The sequence below is a fragment of the Anas platyrhynchos genome, chromosome 1 (genome assembly GCF_047663525.1).
Source record: "Anas platyrhynchos isolate ZD024472 breed Pekin duck chromosome 1, IASCAAS_PekinDuck_T2T, whole genome shotgun sequence".
Lineage (NCBI taxonomy): Eukaryota > Metazoa > Chordata > Aves > Anseriformes > Anatidae > Anas > Anas platyrhynchos.
In genome coordinates, this window is record NC_092587.1 from 28,598,377 (window position 1) to 28,619,215 (window position 20,839).

At 47.2% G+C, this 20,839-nt stretch overlaps 1 long non-coding RNA gene across 1 annotated transcript; it reads right to left on the reverse strand.

Moving 5' to 3' along the window:
* Nucleotides 1-99: 99 nt before the first annotated feature.
* Nucleotides 100-19,133, reverse strand: LOC106014344 (uncharacterized). The gene is made up of 3 exons (XR_011807019.1): nt 18,836-19,133; nt 6,111-12,030; nt 100-4,096 (listed from the first exon to the last, which is right to left on the reverse strand). It is a non-coding gene; the product is annotated as an uncharacterized lncRNA (long non-coding RNA).
* Nucleotides 19,134-20,839: the final 1,706 nt, after the last annotated feature.

The following is a 20,839-nucleotide window of genomic DNA, read 5'->3' on the forward strand; positions in this document are numbered from 1 at the left end:
AAAGCCCACGTGGTGTAAAACTTAAAATGTGAATCGTACCCCAAAATGTTACTTTTTGTCTTCTGCTGAGCCCAGTAACAACACTCCCATCCACCAACAAGAGGTTAAACGATAACATTTCCCAAACACGAACGTTTGAGGCGCGCACCGTGCTGAGGGGCAGAGGGTGATTTCCCAGAGCGCGCCAAAAAGTTGCCTCAGGTGTGGCGGTGGCAGCATTACCTCAGTCCCCTCACACAAAGCACGTTCACACGGCAGCTTCTAGAAAAATAAGCTTTCATAACAATTCTGTGTAAACACTACGTGGAAAATAAAGGAATTATTTTAAATAAAGGGGCTTAGCGAGCTGTTTGTGTGTGCTGAGTGAGCAAAGGGTAATAGCTTCAGCGTCTGCTTCTGGAAAATGGTTACTGGTTATCAGCTTGATATTTGGGGTGCTGGTAGGGCCTGCTGCAGTGCCGTGGGAGTCTCCTAGTGAACAACTCCCTGTGGGGCATGCGAGAGACGAGTTGCTGAAATAGGCCCACTCACTTCATTTCTTTTAAAATCCTGTTAAAAAAATAGGATGAAAGTCGGTAAGCACTGCCTGCGTGCAGGGCAGCACAAGAGTGTCTCAGAGGCACCAATTTTTCTCCTTCAAGACAGTTCCTGTGAAATGTTAGGGAAAAAGACAGCCTTCCAGGTAAGTAGGTGGAGGAGTTTTAATTAAATCCAGGAGGTGTAACTGCACCCCTGGGTACGCAAGACTCAGTATTAGAACAGGGGAGCTGAATAAGCAACAGCTAATAGCAGCCGAGCAAACTTGTGTGGTCGGTGTGCTTTAAATGCAAGGTGCCAATACCGTTTTATTAAGGTCAGCCGTGTCCTAACACCTTCCTGTATGTCTGCTCTCTTAATGCATAAGTTACTTTCGCAGGTACAGGCTGACCAGTTGGCCCGGACTGAAGTGAAGTTGTCGCCTTCGTGCTGGTGCCCTCGTCTCAAAACAATGCTGTCTTAAGCTGCCAGCAAGGATTAGGTTGAACCTTGTACTTCTTGGAGGTGTGACAGCCGGAACAACAAGTGTGGTCTAACCAGGGCAGGTGGAGGCAAAACCCCTGGGGGGGGGGAGGAGAAAAAGTTGTGGCTCAAGTGGGAAAAGCAGCTGCTGATGTTCAAGAGGGTATTACTAGACTCAGACAATGGAAATAAATTACAAAATGTGACACAAACAAGGAACCCATGACTACTTTGTGACCACTTTGCATCGGACTTTTACTTGTGGCTTATATTCTGCTATACACCTTGCCAGGTTACCAAGATTCCCTGGATATCTGACCAGCAGCTTGGTGAGAGCTCACAAAAGGGGTTGCATATCACTGCTTAGTTTTGCACAGCTTGTCTGTGGCAGAACAGGCTCTTTGTCTTGCTTGCTGACTTCTTGCCCACTATCCTGATTTATCATACTGGCAGGGACACATGGCGCCACTAGGTTGGCTCAAGACAGCTTTCTGACAAAAATCTCTGGCTAAAAGGAGAGCCACGTGGTGTCAGAAATCTGTGTACCTATTGTCTGGCTCGCGCTGGAGCGACTGGTATCATGGGTGTCCCAGTAACACTGGCACCAGTGGTACCAGCACAGGTGAGAGTTCGCATCCCCTGGACAAAAGCATTTCACGAAGCAGCAGGGGCAGGCAGGTCTGTAAGGCAAAACAAGCTGAGAACTGAAGATGACACCGAGGCAGGCATGAGAGTGGCCCCACTGCCGTGCAGGTGCAGCCCCACAGCACGCAAAGAAGAGCAAAGCAGGTCAGGTGGTGGTGAGCAGGTTCAGCTAGGAGTACGGGCTGCCAGAAGATCCAAGTGACCACAGAGAGAGACAAGCAAGGTGCGAGGTCAAGCCAGAAAGTGAAGCCAGCAAGTCAGGGTCTGAGTCAGGTTCAGTGACAATAACCAGGAGCAGCCACTGGTGTGGTCAGCATCAGATAAGCCTGCAGCGAAGAGGAGGATCTGAGATCAGCTCTGCTGGGCCAGGGTCTGGGCCAGCAGGTACATGGCCAGCCACAGGCATGTCTGTAACACAGCTCAGGCAAGGACCAGGGCTTCTGAGTGAAAGCAAGCAGGCCGTGCTTCCTATAGCTCTTCCTCACACAGCAGTCTGACCCGAGGCCATGCAGCAGCACCATGGCAGAGCTGGCTTGAGACAGCTTGTCTCTGACAAACAACCTAAGAAAAGGTGTAACAAAGAGCTTCAGCCCATCTGAGGGGTGTGCATATGTAACTGAGATGGTGTATGGGACTTAGCATTTTATTGCTAGAGATTATTTGAGAGACATGTAAACCGCCAGCACATAATGAACAACTGGAGGCACAGTCAGACATACCTTCACACTATTAAGTGCTGTAAGTCAGAAATGAAGGAGAGGAGCTAGGAATTCAAGGAATCACATGGATCCTTGATTCATGTGGGTGTTTTCCTCCTCTTTTAACATGCCAGTTCTCCTATCCTGGCGAACAAAATCCCCTGGGTCTCTTTTCTTCTTTTCTGCTGTTCCTTTGAATATGACCCTTAAGACACCACAGAGAGTCCCAGACTTGTACTGGTTACCTTGCATTGCATAATCAGATTTCTTGCAATCACAGAATATCTCAGAACCAAAAAAAAGACCACAAAGCTGGAACACAGGCTGTGCTAAGGGCATCCCTGGCCAATACTCCAAAGTGCCAGTGACTACCCACACTGACAGAGTGTGAACCTGTTAGCAGCACCACAGGCCTTGCCCTGGAACACTTCATGCTGCAAATTAATGTTCTCAGCTTTAATGTGTAGCCTCAGCACCCAAAATAAATCTGCCCGTAACAAATTACAGCCACAACCTCCTTCTGTTCTGGCCACAGTCGCTGCTGTGGAATACTTGTTTGTGACTTGTCTCTGTAGGCACAGGCGGCTCATTCTTTTCCTTCACATACTTAGGGTACCTGATCTTACACCTGGGAAGAAAGGCTGAGATTTGGAGGGAAAGCTCTTGTCAAGTCTGAGCAAAGGTGCTCAGATACACACGTCTACTTCCAGGTATGCATTGACAAAATTTCTGAGCTAGTGATCACAAGTAGCACCAATTCTTAGTGTTGCAGCAGTAAGATACAAACCGCAAATAAAAATACAGAGAGGAAAAGCCGAGAGCTACAGCTTTTTCCCTTTGAGTGCTGGAACGCATGTTCAAGGGCTAAACAGTTCCCACTATAATATTTCAGCAGCATTACATTACAGCAGAAGTTGTACGGCGTCCAGGTTGGAGGTCCTTTCAGTTTTCATACATCGTTTACCTCCCACCTTCTTATTTATATTCTGGCATCCCAGCCAGCTGTGGTCAAACATCTAAGTCCCGAATAAAATTAAATGTGACGGCAGGCTAGCTATTGGAGCAGCTATTATTAGAGCCTGAGGGAGTTTTGGCCTTAGCTGAAGAAGTAACTTCAAACACCGAAGGTTCCTGATGACTACAGCTGGCTGAAGCCCAGTACCGTAAGGTAATGCAGAACAAGCCCGTGGTCTTTTCCCTAATTTCAGCAGCACTGTGTGCTGCTGGACATACAGAAGGTATTCTGGAGGGAAAAAAAAAAAAAAAAAAAAAAAAAAAAAAAAAAAAAAGTACTCAGGAAATAAGTTCAATTATTTATGGTAAGTGTCTGGATTTAGAAAGGCTGCCTGCTCAGAGGCATGGCCATGCAGATCAGCTGGGCACAGATATCCTCTCCCAGCCTTGGGGGTGTTTGCAGTGTATATGTGCTAGAGGCACGTGTTGCACTTTGCACAGAAAAGAAAGACGGATTGTGCTGTTTTAAATTTACAATCCTCATTAAATTAACTCTGTCTCCAGTAGAGTATTTATGCACATTATCAAACACAATATATTTTATGTAGTTGGGCACATCTTCAGTCACACAACACCCTGACTTTCCAAGGCCAGGTGGTTCAGCTGAGTTCCTAGTCCAGAACTTCTGGCTGATTTTATCCAATTTTTTACTGATACCTTCTTTTCATGAGGCAGATCCTTCACTCTGTATTTCTGACTTATTCATGCCAAACCTTCTTGGACCTCATTAAGAGCTTTTCCTGGTAAGAAAGGAAGAAACAATCCATTCTTAAGCTCTCTGGTCCATATACCATTATTAATTTTACATCTAAATTTGGCCTCCTGAACTTGGGCCATCACTGTCGATAGCAACTGACCACAAATGTTATTCCTAACCATAACAGCATTGCAGATCAACTGTCCTCAGCTGGAAAAAGGAAGACAAGCCTCCTTGTCAAACTTAAGCCCTTGCAATCATTTTGCAATAGCTAATAATATTTTGCTAGAATAAAGGTGAAAAAAATGTAGAAAAAGATGTAATGAGATGCTGGATTTGTCTCTAGTTTATTGTTGTGGGGCTTTAGTGAAACAAATTTGGGTAATCAACATTGTGCTGTATTAAAACTATGTTGTAAAAGCCAGTATTTCATGCCTCTTAAAATCTTATCTGTTATTGGTTTGTGTCTTGCTTCACATGGTTTCTCAGCCTGTTTTGCAAAATGTTGGATTTCCTAATATCAGCCTCTACGATGTTCAATAAGACTGAAGAAAATTGTCAATTTTGTGCTGTTCCAAAATGAAGTATTTTTAAATTGTTTCTTTAGATCCAAGTTCAAGTGCAAACCTAAAATTCCTCATGACTTCCACCCCCCAAAAGTTGTTTGCAACTTATCAGGGCTGGATGGAATTAGAGGACTGTGACACAGCCTTTCCCTTATCGCGTGGTACAATAATCAGGAGTACACATCTTGTTCCCCTCAGCAAACATGTTCCTATTGCACTGCAACCCTGTTGACCCAAGCAGTTAGCCAATGTTCAGTGGCATTTGTAGGGGAATCAGATATTTTTCTGTTTCTGCCTCTTTATCTCAGGCAATGTGTACAGAGGCTCATTCCACTGAAAACCAGTAAGGATTAAATAGCAGGAGACAATACGCCAAATCTCATTCTGCCAGTGCTTAAACCAAGCCCTTTCCACGCTCACAGTCCCGTGTCCTTTTCCAGCTGTTTGCCAGGTACTTGGTTGTGCTCTGCCACCTCATTTGTAGACACAACGATGCAATCAATAATCCTTGTTTGTATTTGCAGGGAAACTAACTGCGTGTCCAACCACTTCAGGCTCACATGCGGGACTGATCCATGGGCAATGATTTTCCATTACTGCAACAGCCAGAAAGTGGAAGGACTCTAGCCTGGCCTAGCTTGTCATCCGCTGTCTACACCACTGCACATGCTACACATGCAAGCGACTATGGGAAGCATGCTCATGGCATTCCAGATCCTCCCAAACAGTAGCGCCCTTGCAATGCTCTTGCCTATTGCTTGGGAGAGTAGGCCTCCCTCACTTCGGAGAGCACAAGTCATTTCATGCATTTCATGTGGTTTGCTGAGATACACTGAGTAACGACACATGGGAAGCTCAGCAACTCATTGCTTTCTTGGTTGTTTTCCTCTTGAGCTATTCTGATCCCAGGAAAGAGATTTTGCTGTCCTTCCTCTTGCCTCTGTGTGATGCACATGAGCAATGGCAAAGCAGCAGCACCTTCCATTAGCTCTTTGCCAAAATGCATGTTGGTTTGCAAGGCATCTCTTTTAATGCAAATGTAAACCATTAGTCCTGTTCATATTCAGTGATAAAAATCTAAATAGAATAGCATAGCACCAAGGATTGGAAGGGATCTCTTCGTATCTGCCTGCCCAAATGTTTGCTCTTCCAGGTATGTTCTTCATATAACCTCTTAAATTAACCCGTTCAGCTGCAACTTAGTTCTGGTTAAGAATCCATCTACATATGGGAGGCTGTTTCCAAAAATCAGTTTTCCCTTTACCAGAACAATTTATTCATGTGTAGCATTTATCAGTTTGTCCTGCTGATAAACCTGACCTTCACCTCTTCTGTGGTGTTTACTCTCCTGAGAGCAGCTGGCCACTTTCTCAAACTTAGTTTTTGAGGGCACAGTGTAGGGCAATGTTCTCTGCATGTAGCTTAAAGTATTTAAACTGTCTAATTTTGGAGCTTTGTTAGAACTTAGGCTGAATGGCTGGAGATACCCACCTCTTTCCATCAGCTGCAGGAGTCCCAGGTGACATAGCTGTGAAGTTTCTGAGGATGGGGAGTACAAATCCAGGCTTTAATGCTGTTGTTCTTTATCTCTTGACATCTTTCTCTGCACAGGTTCTGATGAGAATTTATCTTTCATGGTTAAAACACAGTATTCCAGTATTCCCGATAAAGTCTCATCACTGTCATCAGTAGCTTTCATACTTCTATGTCAGTCAGAAATACCCTGAAAGAGTTGCCAGCATGTTAACTTTTAACAGGCCTGAATTCTGCACTGTTTCCCTCCTCACCACTTACAGTTCATTAACTCTCTAGTTTAGACTTGAAATTCACGTTAGTCTGAAGTCCATGATGTTTCACTTCAGATTATTAAATTTTTAAATTATTACTTTATTTCTGTCAGCCCAGATCTTAAAGTGAGTTCTTCTTGGGCAATATTTTCAATCTTGTCTATAAAGAAATCACCTGCCACTTCACACGGCAATTTTACGTTTCATTAACACCCTCTTGGTTTTTGTGTCCTTGCCATCCGTGGCAGCAGTGGTCTGCCAGCTCCCAAGAACAAGAAATTCCTGTCAGAAGCTCTCGCTCTGTGCTGAACAGTCACCCACTTGTTGCCTATACGTTTGCCACGCTGCCCAAATAGCAAACATCAGAAGGTATAATTTCTTAATCATAAAGCTGTTCTTGGAACAGAGGGAAATGTGACAATAAAACTGTTATCAGCTCTTAGGAAATCACAGCCCTATTAGCATTCAGTCAGAGGAAACTGCTGCTTATTTGAAAGATGATTATTTGATTGCTGCTTATTTGCAAGGTGATTTCTCACTGCAAGTTGCACCGAAGCTGCTAGGATCTGCCAAAGCCCATGCTCCACGGTCTCAATAACATTCAGACCTCGTACTTCTCTTTACACCAAAACTGGAAATATGAAGTGTGGTTAACTGGTGGAGGGGAAAGATTGTTTCAGCTGCTGGTTTACAGTGCGGTGGTTGAGCAAGATAGGGTGAGGAGTGATAAAGGTCATTTCCAAGAAAGGGAGAGTTGATGTTTTTCTGTAGTATCAAGAGGGGTGGTAGACACACGGCTTTTAGTCTACCGAAGTCCAAGGAATGATCAGATTGTACACCCTGTGGGGCCTCAAAGTCCTGTCATACCCCAGATACTTTTGCATCCCTGCATTCCTGTTCCCCACAGGATGACCAAGTGCTCCCTTTCCATCTCTCAAGGGATCTTCATGATGCTGGAAGATTTATGTTTATACTTACATTTCGAGGGGTGCACATTCCAGCTACTGGTGAAGCTGCTGGACATGCTAAATAGAAGCTCCGACTGTCACTCTCTGGTGATTGTTCTCAACATCAGGCATTTTCTGCCTGAGGATGTTTGTAACATTCCTCCAATATTCTAGAAATGACTGAATGCGATGTAGTAAAGTTATCGCATTACAGGTGAGCATGAACAAACTGACGTGGGCATGACGTTATGTGCGGGCCCTGACTTCAGTGCCCAAAGGTGAGGACACATTCCTGGATGCAAAAGCTGCTTTAACCTTCCAGGCAGTGATGAATAAAATGTAATAAAGCAAATTGCTAGTGCTTGGTCAGCATTTAATCAATAGGGAGCTACACAGAGTGGCTTTTGCACTACTGGGAAACACATACACATTGTAGAGGAACTGGATGGCCCTTTCTGGAAGAAAACAGAGAAAAGCAGGTGTAAGTGGAGCAGAAAAACAATGCAACCCCTACAGAAATGTCTCATGCAATCTGTGGAGCACAGGGAATGTATAGGGCAATAAAGTTTAGGATTTCCAGGTACCGTCAATGCCAGCCAAGAATAATGACTCATTCAAGAGTGTGTAAGAGGTGCACTTTGAAAATAAGAATGTGGGCAAACAGGTACTGGCACGGCAATGCACACAACAGTTTGTTTAAACACTATCTTTCCTAACCAGCTGCTCGCTGACACGTGACAAGCCACGGACCTTTGCCAGGCCCCATGGCCTGCGTCTCCTGGCCCGGCCCCTTGCTGTGAAACCCTCCTCAGCTCCCAGCCAGGCTTCCTGATACTGCAACAGGCCCAGCACAAGGACCTTAAGAGAGAAAGAGGAAGAAGGAATTATTATTTGAAAAAAAAAAAAAAAAAAAAAGAAGAAGAGAGAACTGTGTGTCATGCAACAGTTTCATGCTGAGCGTGTGGATGACTAAGCCTCCACGCTGGAGATCCCCCAGCTCACTTCCTCACGCACGGCCCAGCCCACTGAAAATACTGCCTGCGTAGCCATTGAAAATGGCATCCCTCACGCAGGAGGCAGAGGCCCCTCTGTGGTCCCCACGCTGTCACCTTGGACAGCCACAGGCAGCAGGAGCGGGCATGGCACCACATTCCTGGGAGGCTTCTGGGCCCCGTAAGCGTGCGTCTGACGGGAGCTGCCATGGAGGTTGTAGCAGAGACGCAGTGGAAATAGCGCGGTGCCTCATGAGCTGGCTCGTTAAAGGCAGTAATAACAACGTGCAGCATTCCTCTGCCTTGAGATCAGCATCCCAGACCAGTCAGACTGATGCCAGCACCGCGCCACACCTGCCCATGCTGTCATTAAAAACCAAATCCTCGTCTCAGGGAAGTCAGTGCCAAAACCCCGTTCAGTCTTGCGCTGCCTTTTTGTCCATTTTCTGCCAGCCCTGGCAATGGGGACATTGGCCTATGAGTGGGTGGGGGTCAGGATCTCCTATAGCATCTGGCAGCTCAGCTCCGCTGGTCTTCCCATTTCTAGCACAGGGTCAATGGGCTCAGGCTGGAAAGCAGCATGAGCAAGGTGGTAATGGAAAAGATAAGACACTGCAAGATATAAGGCAATACAATGCGGTATTGTATGAGACATGGCTGCTATTGTTATGAGGGCTCTTGGTTGGCCAAGTGACAAAATACATCTTTTGGGGTTGCTTATCACTTGTGTGTGTTTTAAGGTGGCTTTTGAGTTTTGGTTCAGTTTGGTTTTGCTTTTTTTTTTTTTTTTTTTTGGTTTGTTTCAGATCCCTCTTCTAAATATAGGGAAGTTCCCTTATTGGAGAGAACTGATCACTCTTCTGGTCCGAATAGATCTACATCTAAATAGATGTAGATCTAAATCCGGTCTTTTCAGAGCGCTCCTGAGTTTTGAAGGAGGCTTCCAGCAAAGGCCTGTGCTGCAGCTTGGAAAGGCACCCAACACCCTGCCTGCACGGGGAGAGGGGTGGAGCTCAAAAGCCTTCAAGTGCCCTTCCCTCCTCCTGCAGGGCGAAGTCCAGGGAGCAAAAAAAAAACCCACACCAGAGCAGGCTCCTCCTGGGAGCTGCTGCCCAGCACCCCATGCTTCCCTGTGATCGCACACCATTGCGTGCCACAGCACCAGCGTTAAGAAAGTGACCTCAGAGGGCAACTAGATGCTGTTTCCTTCTCACATCACAGAATTTGTCTATTCATAATTGTACCTTGGACTGTTAGAATAATCTCTTTAACTCTCTTCAGTCGATTTATTTGCTATATAAACAGTGCTGTAGGGATGAGACATACCCTGTAGACTAACGATGGGCCACTAGTTTTGCATGTACCACCCCTTCCATTTTTGATTTGAAAGCATCTCCAGAGCAGCAAAATAACATGCTGTAAATGAAATTCTGGCTGCCTTTTGATGCAGTTGAATAGCTCGCACTAAGGAAGAGTCAGGTTTGCATGCTAGACTATTACAGGCCCAGATAGGATGAATACTCACTGTGGCTTGCAACAAAATTTTTGACACCAGTAGTAATAAAACATAATAGCATTTGAGGTTTTTAAAAGAAGGCACTTCCCATACAGGCTAACCACAGGAACAATTAAAGGTGCAAAAGTCCATTTTCCTCCTGTGCTGTCAGACAGAATACATTAACCTATGAACAAACCCAGGGGTTGCATTCTTTTGTTCTGCAAATTAGCTAACCTCATAATTACAGGGTTTTATGTAACTAAAGGAGGCTCCTTTTGATCTGCACTTCTTTTAGATCAAGTTGCTTTACATCAAAATAATCACTGGCCTGGTTTGCACAAGGGACATCACAAGCAGTGTTAGTGAGATTTTCTTGCAATAAAGCTTATTACACCTTGAGGGCTTTCAGAGAGTATTCAGGAGGGTTTTCAGGAGGAAAGATTATTCTGAAGTATCTACCACGATCAAAATGGAGTGTAGCTAAAAAGTCATCTATTCTTTCTGGAAATATTGTCCTTTCTACCTCAAGACAACCGCGTAAAACCTCATGACATCATTTATTTCCATTAGTCACAGCTCATTTCTCCCTAATAAAAGAAGTGCAAGCTGGGACAGATTGACGTCCATAAACATGATTTACTCTGTTATCTCATGAAAGCAAGCCACTAGCCAAAACTTCAGGTGTTAGAGACATTTCTGGGACGATAAGCCGATGATGGAAGCCGATGTTTCATCAGGATGGGAGTTCCCGCTTGCTCACAGAGAAGACAAGATGACTTACAGCCCCAAACCCAAGAACTGCGATAAGGGCCGTGCTGTTTCTCACCGTTCAAATTCCCTTCCAGGAGGGCATGCAACCAGCAATCTTTGCCTCTTGACCTGTCATGGGCTGTAGAGGTATCAGAGCACCTGTTAGGCTCAGCATCAGGGCCTACCTTGATCATGGGCCTACCTTGCTCGCAGCTTCTCCATTCCCTCTGCTCGGTGCCACACAGACACAAAGCAACACCTTGTTTCCCTCGTGTGCCCTTTATTCTGGGACACACTGTGCTTATTCTGGAAGTGAAAGGTCGTAGCAGAAAGCACTTAAAGACACCTGCGTTTACCACACAAGATAAATCCTGGCTGTTACACGAGCCCCCACAGTGAGCGTAGCAGCTGTAGTGCCCTGAAGCCTGGCCCTTGTACAGAAGGGTAAATAAGGCTCTTTTTCCTTGGTGGTTGCTGACAAAGGCCTAATAATGCTTCTGTCCTGTGGGAAATAAGTATGTTAATTTGCCTGTGTAAACACTCATCCCTCGTCAGGAAATGCCCCGCTTGGCTCTACGTGTCCCTCCACATGCTTTATGGAGGCAGTTATATAAACAGCTGACTCCCCGTGCCTCTTCTCACCTCCTCAGTAACACAGGCCAAAAATCCAGCAGCCCAAAACCACATTTCTGCTCTCTCCAGGATCTTCCCAGTCCTCCTCCCCTCCAGAGTCAAATGCTTTTCCTTGCATCAAATGAATTCAGGCCGATACAGTCTTTGTCAGTCACGGTAGCCCCGGGAAGTCATCCCTTTTGACGTCTCCATCCCATTTATTGACGTCTCCAGACCCATCTCTATAACTTTGGCATTGAGAAAATGACCTTCAAACCTCGGGAACGGAGCACACTGTTCCTTCCACACTCCACATCTTTTTATCATCTCTGTGTCTACAGTTGTGAAGACAGCAGCTCTGGGGACAATTTTCCTGCTTTAAAGCAATTTTAAACGTTGGCATCGTATCCCCGATTGCCCCCTCCGTAATTTCTGAATGGAGGGCACAGAAGCAGTTCGCGTTGCTGCCATCTCCCGGCTCAGCCGGCGAACTCCACGGAGCAATAACAAAGGCCCATTAACAACGAGGAGAAATTAAACAAACTCGAAGAGAACATCAATCTTCCCGAGGGCGGCTGTTAGATGCCAGAAGAGCATGCTAAAGGCGCTACACACCAAAGGACCACTGCCAGCTGCAAATCCTGGTGCTGTCTGCGACCGCCTCACCATCGCTGCCACACCAACATAACACCGATGGTGATGTTAGGAGACATGAGGAAAGATGCATTTCTCTCGTTTTGGAAGGCATTTGATAAGTGGCTCTGCAATCAGTTTTATGGCTTTCTTGAAGTCATTTCCCTGCTGTTCACACAGCTCTTTCAAAGCCTGGAAAAAGAGAGAATGAAATTTTTTTTGCTTTTAAGCAGGTACATGGGAAACAATGGAAATTGCCTAGGGAAGTTCAAGGAGAGGTGCAGGCTTAGAAATTAATTTACTTTTAGGAAATGATAAGCTGACAATGTCCCTCTAATTACTGTGGTTCCAGTAGCTGTGGTAAATAAGGCATTTGCAGCAACTTTGTAGCTGATAATTTAAAAAAAAAAAAAAAAAAAAAAAGTCTACTTCATTTAAAGTTCATTAAAGGCTTTTAAAAAGGCAATAACCTGAGCAAAAATAATTAAGTATCTTTAATAGCTGTTTTTGCTGCACACCACAACACATTTCAGAATAAAAAAAGTAGCCTTTGTTGTGCCCTGTACAGAGAGCAACACCAGGAGGTGCACAGCGAATCCAGTATAAATCCATCATATAATTGTACAGTATGTTTAATTTCTGTCCTTATTTTGTGAACAAAAGCACAGTATTTTGTCTTTGAATGGAATACTCCATTCACATATTCTGAATTTCAGATTCTTTGCAGTTTTATCATTGCCCCAGCTTTCTCATGAAAACTCTTCACACATCAAAATCATGTCTAATGATTAGGAATCCAAAAAGCGCTCCGTATTCCGTGAATGACACCTCTGTACTTCAGCTCCAAGCTCTGCCACTCCTCAGAAATTCATTCTGCTGCTGCTGCCCGGGATGATGGAGCACAGGCGAGCTCTCTGCTCCCTTCCGCAGCCGTGGCTGCATTCATCAGCCAGCCAGCTGGCTGCACCAGCTCCCTTCGGATCCTCTTTCCCTGACTAAGCAGCGCTGCCATAAAACTGCATTGTCTCTGCGCGCTCTGCCCTTCCTCCACAGATGTTACCATTTCAATGGGCATACACAGTCCCTCGGCAAAGCTAAAATAATACTGTGCCAAGTTCCTCTTGGCCAAGATACTTCCTGATGCTGATTTTTTTGGAGCTCGTGCCAGCAGCGTACCTTTCCCACCCCAAGGACAGAATGTCTTTGCTTTCTGCTGCCTGGCAGCCTGCCCGTATGGCATCCAGGTCTCTTAAGTTCAGCGTGGTTTCCATATGATCAGGTTAAATTATTTCAGGATAATAAACAATTTCTCAGCACACAACACTCTCTGGAGCATAGTCACTTACACTCAACAAATATTTTGCATACAAAATTGCATGCAAAACCTAGAAATGCAAAACCTAACCTTAGGAGAGATATTTTCCTTGCCTGGTGCAGTAAAGCAAGAGCCCTCACTGAGCCATTCTGTATGGACATCTACCCCATGCAACGTGGTCAGTAATTTTTATCTGTCACTCTCTGTTGTGTAATTCCACTACCAATTACTGCAGTGAAATACAACTGCCCTAATGAAATTGTTCAAGAAAAACAGTGACAGAATCTGCCCTTATTTTGTAGATGTCACCACTGCCACACAGAGCAAGCTAACCAAAGATGCCCATCCCTCTGCTGTTCTAGTGGCTCTCTGAGCTCATGCGTCACCTTAGTGGGCTTCATAAAGGTATGCAAAAGAGAATTAGCACTGGTTAGAGACACGTGTGGCCAAAGGACAGATGTGCTCAGCACAGCACGATGGCCAGGCACCACAAAATACAGAGGATGACATAAAATGTTTGTGGCGTGTTCATCTTTTCATAACTGCTATAGGTGTCCGACATGCCTATAAGGAATTCCCCTTACCTTCAGCAGAAGCAGCCCCCTGTGAGCATTTGGGAGCAAATGGCAGCCTGAGGGAAGCATTTCAGCCAGCTGTGCCCGCACGCGTGGCAGCAGGATGCTGGAGCCAGGCGTGTGCTTCCCTAACAGCCCTGCAGGTAGGGCTCACAGCAGTTTCCTAAATGCTCCTGCTGCTGTTTTGCCATTCAGCAGCTTTGTCATGGATCCTGGGAGAGATGGGAGCTTGAGAGGCTTGGTGAGTGATGGATTTGCCTTTTCTTGAAGGTATTTCTCACCAGCGAGGCAGGTGTTGACTCGCTGCTGACTCTGCTCTGCCTCTTCCCCCCTGATTTGAGGACTTCAGCAGCCACATTTTTCACCCCACAGCCTTCATGTGCACACAGTTACATCCTGTGCACAAATGTTAATTACAAGCGGTCGTTTTGTTGGCAAAATCTGGTTCCTCACAGGTCATTGTACACATCCTGCCCCACAAAAACCCCGCTCCCCTCCTTGCAGCCCCTCTATCTGTTGTAAGGCAGCACTGGCCAGGGCTCCTCCATCCCGCTTACTCCCTCCCTGGTTCCTTCAGCTGTGTGTCACGGGATCACTAATCCCTCACTGCAGTGCTTCATCTTCCTCTCTCTCTCTGTATTTTGACAGCTCGGGAGACAGCACATGCTCTGACGGGCTCAGAGCAACATGTGCTAAGTGGCTTTCAGCGTTCACATGCTGTGTGCTTGGCCCAGGGCTGCCTCTCACAGCGGAGGAGGCTGAGCTGCCCTTCCCTCTCCTCGGGATGCGCTGTTCTGCCCAGCCACTGGCATCTGGTGATGCCCCTAGGAGTTATGTATCCGTGAGACTCATTCTCTGGCATTTTTGGTAAAAATTGCCCAACATATTCCAGAGACTTTAGGTCTGAGAGGCAGGCAGGAAGACCAGCAGCTGCAGCAATTGCATAGCTCCAATTCCTTAAGAAACCAGGAAAAAAAATGAATTATCTTGGAAAGGGGATGCTAAGGAGCTGCACTCAGTACCACCACTACCTCGCTGTCTCACCACCGCCTTTCATCTGTCCACCAGTCTTCTTATCTCTCAACCTAGATGGCAAGGTCTGTGGAGCAAGAAATGTATTTTTGCTCTCTGTTTTCCTCATTATAGAAATAAAAAAGCAATAACATAGAAACACACAGTGTTGGAGTAGGTTCATTTTCTACAGCAAATGATTCTCACAAAATTGTTTGAGACACCTGGCACACAGCAGGCGAGCTCAGACCTCGGGGTGACTGAAGGTGCTGAAAACTGCTCCTTGGCCTCCTCCCCAGCTGCTCCCTTCCTCGTAACAAGCACTGAGCCACTGCGACCCTCTGACATGCAGCATGCCAGGTCACCACCCCAAATCTGATGTCAGGGAGTGTTCTTGGCCACAGCCCTTGGGAGGGAGCATGCATCTCTTGCCTGTCTGCATGAGGGGTCCTGAGCAAAGCCACGCCGCCCACAGCTGCGAGGGCAGGCACAGTGCATGACGTGGCTCGAGCACCGCACGGTGTGGGCAATGCAGCACAACAAACTCTGAATTCTGGACACCACCAGGGTTTGACCAACTCTCCTCACAAATCTGCAGGCTAATTGCAGAGGGCGACCTGCTGGCCAGCTACACCGGCGTGGCAGCGAGGGCTGCAAAGAAATAGTAAAGCAGGAAAGGTCGTGCTCATCGTGAGCTAATAACATCTCTGGGGTGGGCTGAAGCATCGGAAGCTTGTCTTAGCGCTCAGTGCTGGGAACAGGGGCTGAGAGACATCTTCAGCTAATGAATCAGCTTAATATGGTTAAAATTTCTTTCTTGTTAGCTTGAGCAGCAGGATAAATGAGTGATACATGTGAGTGTCACAAGGGGAGCGGAACGATGAAGGAGGTTAATTCACACGGGAAGAAAAGGCAATAAATATCTAACCAAGATGAACAAATGAAAAACACTGCAAACAGACGGGAGTAAGCCTGTTCTCGGTGGCTTGAAATACGATAGTATTTACGGTCACTGTCCTGCAGGGTGCACATTAAATTTCCCTGCCTCGTGGGGCTACTCATACGAAAATTAAAGTTTCCCATCCTTTTGAAAAGCAGTAGGCAGGAGATGTGATGTCAGATCACCCTTCGGAGTATCGAGTTCCTGCGTTGAAGGTTTTGCACATTGAACCGCTCCTCAAGCCTTCACCACCATTGTTTGGCTCTGCCCAAAAGCTGGCCCCAGACGAAGGAGGATGTTGCTGAGGTACAACATCTGCTACTGCAGAAGCAAAGCAGGGCTGGGGAGTTGCAGAGCTCCCTTTCTGATTTTGCTGGCATCCTTTTCACAGCACACACTTGGATACCTGCTGTTACCCTTAGTTTGAACCCAATAAGCGCCGTGTTTGGCAGGGGACAGAAATAGATAACACACGAGAACAGAGCCAAAGCCTCAGCCATCTAGCTGAACATGTAGCTGGCGTTTGCCCTTGTAAAGTCATTCCTCAAAGCGCAGAGACTTTGACTACAGAAGCTGCACTGTGCCCAGCTGGAGACCTGCAGAGGAAGTCCAACGTCATCTCCTATGTATGGATCCATCAGCTGAGAGCCAGAAAAAGCCACAGTGCCCGAGTAGGACCATCCCCTGCTCAGGGTCAGTCTGGCAGTGACGTTGCTTTGCTCTCTGCTCCCTGCTGTGAGGCCAGGCAGCGGCCACAAGGTGCAGGAGGAGGAGGCAGGCTCCTTCAGGAACCCCCAGGCATCTACCCGAGGAAAGGCCCTGTGTTGCTGCTGCCTTCAAAATCTAGCGTCTGCAGGACTGTGGGCCTGGAGAGAGGAAGAGCTGCTGTGTGGTGGCACTGGGAGATGTGGGGGGCTGGTGAGAGGCACCAGTGTAGCGTGGCCACCCTGCTGCCTGTGCTCCTCTTAGTGTGTCCATCTGTCTGTCTGCTCTCTGCTCACTGCCAGCGCCGTGGTACTGGTGGCTCTCAGCACGAGCTGTTTGTGCTGGTGGGCTGCTGGGGCATGTTGCTCCTGGAACTGTGCTGCCCCATTTCCATGTGGTGCTCTCTTGTCCTGGCCACGCAGGAGAAACCTGCCCTGGGTCTCTCTGCCTCGCACCAATTGTGCTTCCCCCTCTGCAGATATAAATGGGGTGACACTGAAGGTTGTGCTGACATCTGTGCCTCATTGCCATGCAGGCTTCCTTCGTGCATCACTTTTAATGCTCCCAGGAGACACGCTGCCACTGAGTGCGTCAGGCCAGGGCTGGGATTTGAGCTGGGCTCTCCCCTCTTTGCCTCTCCTCTGAGGCAGCGGCAGCTCAGAAACGGCTGCTGGGATCAGCCTCCTGTTGGGGACTGCACACAAAGACTAGAGAAAATGAGAGCAAGGGAACACTGAAGCTTCAAGAAGCTTTAAGAAATTAGTCATTGCAGCATGGCTCCTGACTTTGTGCACCACACTGAGCTCTGTCAGCCCTCAGACAGCAGCAGGCCACAGTCAGTGGCACAAAATCCCCTTGCAGGCAGGGCTGAGCTCTCCTAGCTGGTTGCTGTAAGGCTGCTCTGCGCCCAAAGGCATGGAGGGGTCTGCTGCAGGACAGGAGCTGTATTACCAGGAGCCCTACCCACAGTGCTGCACACAAAGAAGGGGTGTCCCCAGGCACTCATGACAAACGCAGGGACAGGTATCTGGTGGTGGGGCTGTGTGTGTGCAACCAGGAAGGGAAAGGCCACAGCATGGTTACGACAGAAAGCCACGGAAGCTGTAGGTGTGTATATATAAGTTAAAACTGGGTCTGCAATGAAACTGGGAAGCAAGGAAAATCTCAGGAAAAGGGCTATATTATTAATAAGGACAGCAAAAAGAGCCCCTGACTCCCTCAATTAACCACTGATGTCCCTCAATTGTGTAACCTAAATTTACAATGGTAGCTGTGGGAAAAGCTGCCATATGATACCTGAAAACCCTGCCAGGAGTCAACAGCAATGAATTCAATGAATTTTGAATGGATGTTCTCTTCTCCCATCCCACCACACTCCTTTTTTTTTTTTTTTTTTTTAAGCTGTTCATCTTTGCTTAAGCCTCGTGCAGCAACTAAGTCGCAGCCCATCACCCAAAATCATGTGCATGTGTGAGAAGTAGGCATTTGGATGCTTAAGCATGTACACCTGTGCTTCATTGTGGTTCAGATTCCAGCCAAGTAATGAGACAAAGAGTCATGAAGCTCGCGTCCTAAGGAGAACAAAATAACAATCCTATCTCCAGGTCCTCTCCAATATTATTACAATACAGCATATTTAAAATGCCTCTATCAGCTACTCCAAGACTGTGGTTTCCCCAGCTGAACATCCTAAAAGAAATTCCCTTAGGGTTCCAGTCCAGAAGCAAATGTCACCAGGTGCTTGTCCTTGGCATTCATTTTCATCCTATTCAGCCCCAGGGTGCCGAGTTAGGACCTGGGGCCGATGATGGCAGTGGGCAAGCCCTAGTCATCCAGGCCAAGCCGAACTAAACCAAAGGCAAGGCAGACACAGGACCTCTGGCAGCTCTCTGTAGGCAGGGAGGGTGGGCGGCAGACGAGCTGCCGAGATGAGATGAGACGAGAGGGTGGATCTCTCTGCCTGGCTGGTTTGGTGAGATGTGTGATCTCTCTGATCCTGCTACCCACCTCATGGAGTCACTTTGACCCCCTGGTAGTCTTCTTCTGCAGCCTGTCAGCCCCAAAGCTCCTGTGCCATTCGCCTTGGCCCCCTTCCAGAAGTTGTGTGCTTCTGGTCTGCTGGGACACCTGTCTGAGGTTGGCTTCTGAGTTAAAATGAGCTCAGTGGTCGTGTACCGAGGGAGATCAGACCGAATCTGACAACTTCTTCATCACCTTCTCTGGAATTAATTTTGGCAGCCAGTTCCCAAAACCTTGTTAGGGTTCTTCCGAACGTGCTCTCTTGCACACCACGTGAGTCACTCCTTTGAGTCACCCTTCTGTAACGATTTAAAACATTTCTCTTGCTTCCATACAACTGACACGAAGGCCCTGTTCCTGTTCCTTGCTGGCTCGTTATTTTTTCTGCAGCTCCCACCCACTAACTAGTCAGGGAGGACACCTCAGTCTCACCTGTGCTTTGAATCCAACTTTTTCTTCTCACCCCTGCAGGTCACGCTGTCTGCAGGAACGTGAATTTCTTTCCTTCCCACCTTTCTCCACACGGCATTGTGTGACGACTCGTCTGAGGGAAAGCTGTAAGGTGAAATCAATCGCCTTGCACAGGGCTGTGAGTGTGCTGGGCGCTCGGTAACGCCGCAGACCAACAGGGTGCAGTACCACACCGCACACCGCTGCCCACACGCACCCTCAGCAAGCCCACGGGCGAGGGGTAATGTCCCAATTCCCAAACACGAAATTCACTTTTAACCAGTTTAACATCTGTTTCTCAAGCACATTTTAATGTTCTTATCTAAATGAATTTGGATTGCACAGAAATAAGAGAGGGCAGGTGGAAAAATGTCTTTTTTTTTTCTTTAAGCCACTTAAAACAAACACTTTTCACCTGTTCAGCTGAAACCCTCACAGTAGCAATTACCCGCCGCATGTTTTCACAGCTCTGAAGCCTCAACAAATAGCCACGAGCCTTCAGATGAGGTGCATGCATGCTGACTGCAAAGCGGATTTAAAGCGATCTCTTATAAATAGTTAATACAGCGTAAATGGAGTATAAAGGAAAAGAATTGCTGAGCAGGAGAGAGAGGATGGTATCTTACTTGTGCACACCACCGCAGTCAGCCCAAATGTTTTCCCTCTACCGCAGTACACTAATTTCACTCATGGCTTGCCATTTCCATCTTCCAGCTCGGCTAATACGGCTGCCTGGAAATTAGAGAAGCTGGAAGCCCATGTTTGTTATTTCCATTACAGCATGCCACGGACCAGGGTCTTTGGCTGCTGTGCAATGGCACGGGTCCACTGAAAAGCAAAGAAAACCTGTCCCATCAACCATGACACCACTCGGTGTTTATGGTCACGCCATGCCCCAGACTTCGAAGTCCTGGTACTGACCCTCTTGACAATAGCAGCAAAAAAAAAAAAAAAACAGTGATCCCATATGTATGTAATCTAGAGTCTAATTCCCATGAAATATTTACAACTATGCTTTTGGATTTATCTCCCACACTCTGAAAAAATAAAATAAAATCAGGCAGATGCGAGCTATCAGGAGCTGGAGGTACCTGGGGCTTCTTGCTCAGCTATGAGATGGGGCTTTCCTACAAAGGCTTTGGCCTTTGGAAGAGGAGGAGGAGATTGTCCTCTATGGGTTTTCCAGCAGTCGGTGGGTGCAGGTAGTGCTCAGCAAGATGCTGAAGGCCAGCCCTGCCCTTGCACAGCCCCCATCTGCCTGCTTGCACCCACAGAGTAAAAGCAGTGCTGCTGCTGGGGATGCCACCACTCCAACCCCACAGCAGCCAAGGCCAGCTGCAGGAGCACGGTGTTGGGCAAACAGGATTTGGTCCTGAGCCTGTGGCTTTAGGGCTAGTTTGGACAGCAGCTGACAGGCGTCTCTCCTTTGTGCAGTCAGTCCTGGTTAAACGTACGCACACAGATGTGTAGCTGATAGCACTTCAAAACAACCCCAAGGGATCCAACCTCCCTCAGGTATTTCCTTAATTTTTAGATTATGCTAAGATGATGCTGTTAAAAACCTCTTATCAGAGAAGGCGAACGGGGATTCCTACCAGTGCTCTCACATATTTGCAGATAACATCATCTTCCTAAAACTGTTTTGCTCTGTTTCCTTCCTGTCGTGTGTGACAACATTTGCTGTCCAGTTGGAGGCCAGAGCCAAGTCCAGTTGGAGGCCAGTCACTAGTGGCGTCCCCCAGGGCTCGGTGCTGGGGCCGGTCCTCTTTAACATCTTCATCAATGATCTGGATGACGGCATTGAGTGCACCCTCAGTAAGTTTGCAGATGACACCAAGCTAGGTGCGTGTGTCGATCTGCTCGAGGGTAGGAAGGCTCTGCAGGAGGATCTGGATAGGCTGCACCGATGGGCTGAGGTCAACTGTATGAAGTTCAACAAGGCCAAGTGCCGGGTCCTGCACCTGGGGCGCAATAACCCCAAGCAGA